This window comes from Coenobita brevimanus, chromosome 9 (assembly GCF_032717465.1).
Source record: "Coenobita brevimanus isolate Jiangsu-jjx chromosome 9, ASM3271746v2, whole genome shotgun sequence".
NCBI classification, from domain to species: Eukaryota; Metazoa; Arthropoda; class Malacostraca; order Decapoda; family Coenobitidae; genus Coenobita; species Coenobita brevimanus.
Genome location: NC_136962.1, coordinates 6642190 through 6649789, shown reverse-complemented (window position 1 = coordinate 6649789; position 7600 = coordinate 6642190).

The window sequence follows — 7600 nt, the reverse complement described above, 5'->3', positions numbered from 1 at the left end:
CGGTACGTTTTTGACACATATCTCACCTTTGCCTTCGTAGAACTGGGAATCAAGGCTTCATAATTCAAATTTACTCAAGCCTAACCTTGAATAATGTCAAGATGTGCATTTAACCCGCCCCATCCCATCGACGTATGGGTACATTGCAACGATTTGCATTTGCCAGTCCCGGCGACGTACCGGTACGTCGTGCAATTGCAATGTGCATAATTTCGACAATTTTCAAAATTCGCGCTTGATTTGCGGTACGTACCCTCGCATGACCTTCCCCTACCTGCCACCAGGCGGGGACACTCGGCGACCCCGCGTGACCCGCGCTAGCCCACCACTCGTCCACTCACCTGGTAGCCACGGTCCTGCTCAGACATGGCTAAGAGAGGTCTCTCAGACAGCGAAATTCAAGTCGCCCTGGACACCTTTACCAGCGACAGTGATTCCCCACTGGACGATGAGGATATGGACAAGGATTATGTGCAGCCAGAGGAGGAAGAAACCACCAGCAGTGACGAGGAAGTTCCGTCTCCCAGGAAGCGGCAGTACGTGACTTACCATGCTGCTAGAGAGGGGCAGGAGGCAAAGAAGGCATGTGCAATATCCTATCCCTATCCCCAGCGTGATTTGGAACCAGAATTCGAGGACGAGGATGAGGACGAGGACAGAGCCGTGGGATGTGCTGCCACGAGGTATGGACATGAGGTGATAACACATCTTGGCCCAGAGCGCACACCACGTCGTATGAGCAGGTATGGGCCTAGCATTTTGTTTGGGGAGCTAGGAAGTCAAGTGGAGGGAGTGGGGAGTGAAAGGAAAAGTCCAGGGAGGATTAGGGAAAGTGAGAGTGACGTGAGTGAGTCATTGCTCTCCCTACGTAGTGTGAGGCGGCGTAGTGGATCACGTGGGCCAGTGCGGGTGCGTTCCTTATCACGTGGGGTTGTGCTCCAAAGCACGTCTTATGCTCCCCAATATCCCCTAACACATGGTCGAGCTAGGGTGCGTGAGAGAGCACGTGGTGTTGTAATGGAGGGGGAAGGTGGGGAGGAACCACTCCCCAGCACGTCTTATGCTCCCCAATATCCCCTAACACGTGGTCGAGCTAGGGTGCGTGAGAAAGCACGTGGTGTTGTCATGGAGGGGGAAGGTGGGGAGGAACCACTCCCCAGCACGTCTTCTGCCCCCCAATATTCCCCTGTTTCATCCCCACAGCCCCCTAATGTTCCTCAAGGCCGTAAGGGTAAGGGAAAGGGAAAGGGTAAAGGCAGAGGGAAGAGGAGTGACAGTGGGGAAGCCCTCCACACTCCTTCTCCCCCACCTCCCCAACCAGGATCTCCTCCCCACCCAGACGAAGGCGGTGATGGGGATGATGGGGATGAGGGATTTGTGTCGTGGGATTGGGAGGATGGGAGTGATTTTTCTCCCCTCATTCACCCCTTCACTGAGCAGGGGCGATCTGGCTGCATTGCTCCAGGAATTCACCGTAATTCCACCACGTTGGATTTTTTCCACCTGTTTTTCAGTGAGGCATTCGTGGAGCAGATTGTTTACCAAACCAACCTTTTTGCAAGCACCCAGTGCCTAGAGAGTGAAAGATTGGGAACAAGGAGTAGGCATTCTATCATCTATGATTACCCTGTCTCCCTTCCAGAAGTGTTCTTATTTTTTGCCCTGGTCCTTTTGATGGGTATTATAAGAAAGAATAGAATTCCTGCTTACTGGACTAGGGACCCTGTTATGTTTACCTCAATATTTGGTCAAGTGATGAGCCGTAACCGGTTTCAACAAATTCTAAGTCGCCTCCATTTCTATGATGCTCATGACCCTGCAAATGCAAACAACACTGATAAAATGAGGCGAATTAGGCTGGTCTTTGATCACCTCAGGCAAACCTTTCGTTCCTCATTCTATCCCTATAGAGACCTCGTCATAGACGAGAGTCTCGTGTTGTGGAGAGGCAATATTTCATTCAGACAGTATATACCCAGCAAAAGGCACCGTTTTGAGTTCAAGATCTTTGTTATGTGCGACTGTAGGACTGGATACATGCAAGACATAGTCTTGTATACCGGTGCACAGACAGACATAATAGAAGATAGAAGTATTGGACTGTCGGGAGCAGTGGTAAAGATGATGATAGAAGACTACCTTCATCGTGGTCACGTTCTCTACCTCGACAATTGGTATATTAGCCCTCTTCTCGCTCGTTATCTTCACACGCATGAAACGGGAGTCTGTGGAACCGTAAAGGTGAACCGGCGTCACATGGCCAAGGTAGGGCGGAAACTTGCAAGGAATGAGGTTGTCTTCTTCAAAGCCAACAACATCCTTGCAACAATGTGGAACCACAACAGAGAAGTAAGCCTCTTGTCCACGGTTCACCGCCCCTTGATGCACCGTACTGATTCCGTAGATTACCGTAGCGAGAACAGACGTCGTGTTTGGAAACCTGAGTGTGTCATGGATTACAATATAAACATGCGCCTCGTGGACCAGTCAAACTCCATGATATCGACGGTAGAGTGTGCCAGGACCACGATGAAGTGGTATAAAAAACTGTTCTTTCACTTGCTAGATATCACTGCTCTGAATTGCCACCACCTTCACGCCATGACAACAGGAGTTCAGGAAACATTTGAAGGGTTTGTGAGGGAGCTCACAAGAGAAATCTTTGCAATGTATGCTGTTGAAAGGCCCCAACATCGCACCCACACTGCCCCTATTGCCCAAACTCCCCAGTGAATATCCGGCCGCCATTTCCCCACTCCTATCCCTCCCCAGCCAAACAGACCTAGGCCCCAACGCAGGTGTCACGTGTGCAGTAATTCCCAGGTGAGACTCACGACACAGAGGAAGGACACCCGCTATGAGTGCGTGCAGTGTGACGTGGGTCTCTGTATTCACCCATGTTTTAGTGAATATCACACGTTGATGCAATTTTAGTATGGTGTGAATGCAAAAGGACGCAGAAATTATGAGGTAAATGCGACAGACAGACGCTCAGTGATATTATCAGTCATGTTGATCTCCAAATATTAGTATAAAGTGCATACGGGTAGAACATAAGTGAAAACATTGTATGTAAGTATATAAATCTGCCCTAAGTTGAAACTTACATAGCGAGGGTTTTATGATGCGATATTCTGTCGCTCAGTGCAATAAATACGGCCCATAATTATGTAATTATTATTATTGGAAATTCTTACGGGTATAATATAAGTTCAAATTATTGTAAGTGCTGATATATATTCTAAGTCAAATATTCATAGCGTGTGTATAGAGATGCGATTTCCTGACGCTCAGTTGAATGAATAAGGCACGTATTAGTGAAAATAAAAGTCAGCAAGTGGCAAAGTGTGTAATATATGTGAAGAATTAGTATATAAGTGTGTGAGCATTATGTTGGTCGAAACATTCCTTGCGAGGGTATTTTCATGCGATATTCTCACGCTCACTTGAATAAATAATGGCAGTAAGTATGTACAGTGCAGTATAGGGGTGTAAACGTGTGTAATGTAAGTGGGAAATTATAACTGGAGTGAATAAATAAAGTAGATGATGAAACATGAGTGTTTGAGATCGTGGTTGTTACGTGAAAATGCGCTAGCATATCGCTAAATGCCCTCGTAATGAATGAAAATAATTGAAAACCTTTACAGTGGTGGAGGAAAGGTTCTATGTAAAGGGGAAAATAATTGGAAAGTGATAAAACAATTTGGTATGTTGAAATACGAGTCATAGCGAGTGCGCTTACTAAGCTGATGTGCGCCATACTTTTGCTGCATGTCATCATAATGAATGAAAACATCTGAAAACACTTACAAACAGTTGTAATTGGTAAAATGTCATTGAAACAGAAGTATACAAGTAGAAAAAATGATAGGTTGACTCATACCAGAAACTTAGCATATAGCATGTTACGGCTCGGACCAAACTCGCTATGCTCGCGCGATGGTACAATGCTTATTTTTCATATATATGTGTCTGAAATCCATTATATTATTACTGTTATTGTTTATTAGTTCAAATTCAATAAATATAGAGGTGTTGTGTGTTGTTTCTCCCATTATTCCTTACCATAGAAAACGTAAACGCATATCCAGCCCATTACAGAACACGATACCTGCCGGGGGGAACCGCACCTGTACGGACCACTTATAGACCGTGGGAACCACTTTCTTTGTGATTTTCCTTCGTTTCTCGACCTAAGCGGAAGTTTTAGCAAAAAAAATTTTTTTCCAAAAAGGCTCGGGGCTGGGGGATGTCATAGGTGCGGAAAACCTCGGGACGTGACGGGTTAATAAGAATATGTCCACACTTTCCAACACATTTATTTTAAAGGGTCACAACAACAGTTTCGGGACAATTCGTCGTCAAGCCAATTCGCCGTCACAACAATAACAAGACAATTCGGCCTCAGGTCAGGATCGGGAAGAGATTCCGATCCTTTCTTAGCCTCCAGTGTGATGGTCTTTTCAGTGGAAGTATAGAGACTTAACATAAACAGTACGGCATGTGCAATGCCGTTGAATTTCACTGGGACACACACTGGATGGCTGTTTTTTCGATCAATTTTTACACGTTGCCCTCATCCGATTTTCGACTTTTCGTTAACATTTTCTAGTAGAACTGGTCATTCTAATAATCTTTTCTTCTATGACATTTCTCTCGCAAATTGATAATAAACGAGTTACACGCGATTTACTTCCGCCAATCACAATCACAGACAAGCGCTCGCTCTGTCCGCTCACCCGCTCACATTTGAAAGTTTGTCCCGGAAGACCAAACTTTACACGTACTCCTCATTTTTACACGTTGCCCTCATCCGATTTTTTCATCCAACCTGAGTGTTTCCTGTTGTTTTTGGTGTGATTCGATCGATATTGACCTTCATTTCTATCGCAAGTCGCTAGTTTTTGTTGAACGCCACTAGCGACTTCCGGTGGAAAGGACCGGTCAACATCAACAAAAATCACACCAAAAACAACAGAAAACACTCAGGTTGGATGCCTGTTATCACGTGAAACGTATTTTTTTGCGGTTCTTCCCCCTCCCCCCAAGAATACTGGGGGACCTGTGGGAAACCGGGGTGTTGGGTGGGGGAAAAACGCAAAAGCGAGTGATTTCCTACTGGAACTGTTATCAAAATCAAACGAAAAACACTAAAATCCTTCGGAAGAAAATCATTTTAAGCTTCTTAGGGAGTTCGTGTTTCCTAACTGGGGGGCTTCGCCCCCCAGACTCCCCAACCATGGCCGTGCTTCCTAACTGGGGGGCTTCGCCCCCCAGACCCCCCATGACATTAACCAAACCTCATCTAACCTAACCTAACCGGGTGTAAATAAGAAATAACGCATTTACCTAGCAGTTTACAGTTCCTCGTCTGCATCTGAAGAGTCGTCTGTAGCTGTAACAGCAAATGGTGACGGGCGGCAGTGCAACACTTTCTGATCCTCACGTAAAATGAGACTTTTGCCTTGATTTGGGTACTTTATTTCTCTTGAAGGTAAAACACCATGCAATCGTACAAAGGCTACAGTTTTATCTTCTTGCTGGTAGAACTGTGAAATACCAGTGAAGTAATAAATTTTGCAGGCTTCACAGTCCATGGTTGGAGAAGAACTGACTTTCAAATCTTGCGGGCCCTAACTAACGTAGGGTATTTGAAATTCTACTTTGTGATTGGCTGATTCATGTGCCACGCATGCGCTTTATCCACCCACACACATAACACGCACCAACGAACACACACAACTGTCCGACCACGGCAGGGAAAATCTCTCTCCCATAGAAAATAATAAGTGTAATAAATTGCATAACTCATCAACGGTTGATTTAAGACGGAAGTGTCATAGAAGAAAAAATGCTTAGAATTGCGTAAAGTGTACGGTGAGTTAGCCACTTTTGTTGTCAGTGAGTTGGGTGTAAGTACGAAAAAATACCAATCTGTGATTGTGATTGGAGGAAGTATATCGCGTGTAACTCGTTTATTATCAATTTGCGAGAGAAATGTCATAGAAGAAAAGATTCTTAGAATGACCAATTCTACTAGAAAATATTTTTAAAAAGTCGAAAATCGGATGAGGGCAACGTGTAAAATTTGACCGTTTTTTCGTATTGTGGAAGATGCAGACACCATTACAGTAAGGTAAGTCATGTATTGTGATTATGTTGCTCAGAGAATTGCTGGAAGTATGCTGTATCCTCCAGTCCCGATCCGTCGGCAGGGGAGGGGTAGGCTGGCATCGATATATTTAATATTGGTAGTATGAGATGAACGCATGAATATGGCCGCACTGCATCTGAGAAATCTTGCGCTGGTATGGTGTTGCCAACCCGAAAATTCATTTTTGGTCCAAATATCTCTAAAGAAATCAAAAGTCCCTACGTGTCCCTACGTTTCAAGTCAAAGCCCCTATGCCCGTCCCTACATGAATTAAACTTATGTTTCAACAAGAAATGCACGTAGTATGTTTCTAATGAAGTGATTAATAAGGTTCATGGAGAAAGGAAAACCAAAATAATGAATGCAATGGCATTTAATTACCTTTCTTAGAGAAAAAGTTATTTTTTTTTCAATATGCATCCAGTTTTCTAAATTCCTCCTATATATTAAGAATAAGAAAAATAAAGTTTATATAGCTTGTTTTCAGCATAGTTAATGATAATATGTTTCTTTGTCTAGATAGTTCCTTTAAGTATTCATGATGCTCCTGAGGGTGAAAATACAAAGTATACTTTATATGAAAGAGGAACAGTAAATAAATACAGCGATGTCATATTTCCTGCCACGAAATTGGATGTGGAAATTTATCTTCAGCTCCGAGGAAACAGTTTATAACACTTTTGGCATTTCAGTATCAGATTTCATTGGTAATCAGCACAGCAGTATAGCTAACTTAAGGCCTGAATGGAAAGAAAACAGCAAAACTTTACTCTTTATAACTGCATAAAAGACACAGTATTTATTGGCTGTTTTTCTTATGAAAAATTCTACTAATTATTAATGAATATCTGAAATCCCTAGGTTTTTAAGAATTTTGCCTGGGCATATATGAGAGAGGGGTGTGTGAGTTGGGAGCAGGGCAGTGAAATGGCGAGGGACAGGGTGATGTGGAGGCGATTTGTTTGTGGCCACCCTGAATGGGATTGAGGCGTCTGGCAATGGATGGATGGTCTTTCCATCTCTACGTCTTTGAAAATTAGAAAAAAATTCCCAGGTTCAGGGATATGTCCCAACAGTTGGCAACACTGCTGTGGTGAGATGAGTAAAATAGGGCATCAGATAAATGTGGTGTAAGAAATGAAGGCCCCGTTGATGCCAAAGGCTGGTGGGAACTGGAATACCCGGCCATACAGGACCCGTATTCTCTTAGCCATTCACAAAGACCTCGTTCCATGTTTCCTTTTTGGCAGGATGTTCTGAGTGAGTGCCAGTTCAAAAGCCACACCTCAGTGAAGCAGCGATGACCCTCACACCAAGACCTGTGGCCGATGCTCAGAACTGTTCACCAAGATGGGCCGTGCAGTGTAGTGAAGGATTTTATCACCACCTCTTTAAGGCATGGTAGAGCCTGTGCATTTCTTCTTGCTGAGATGGGTAAAGAGT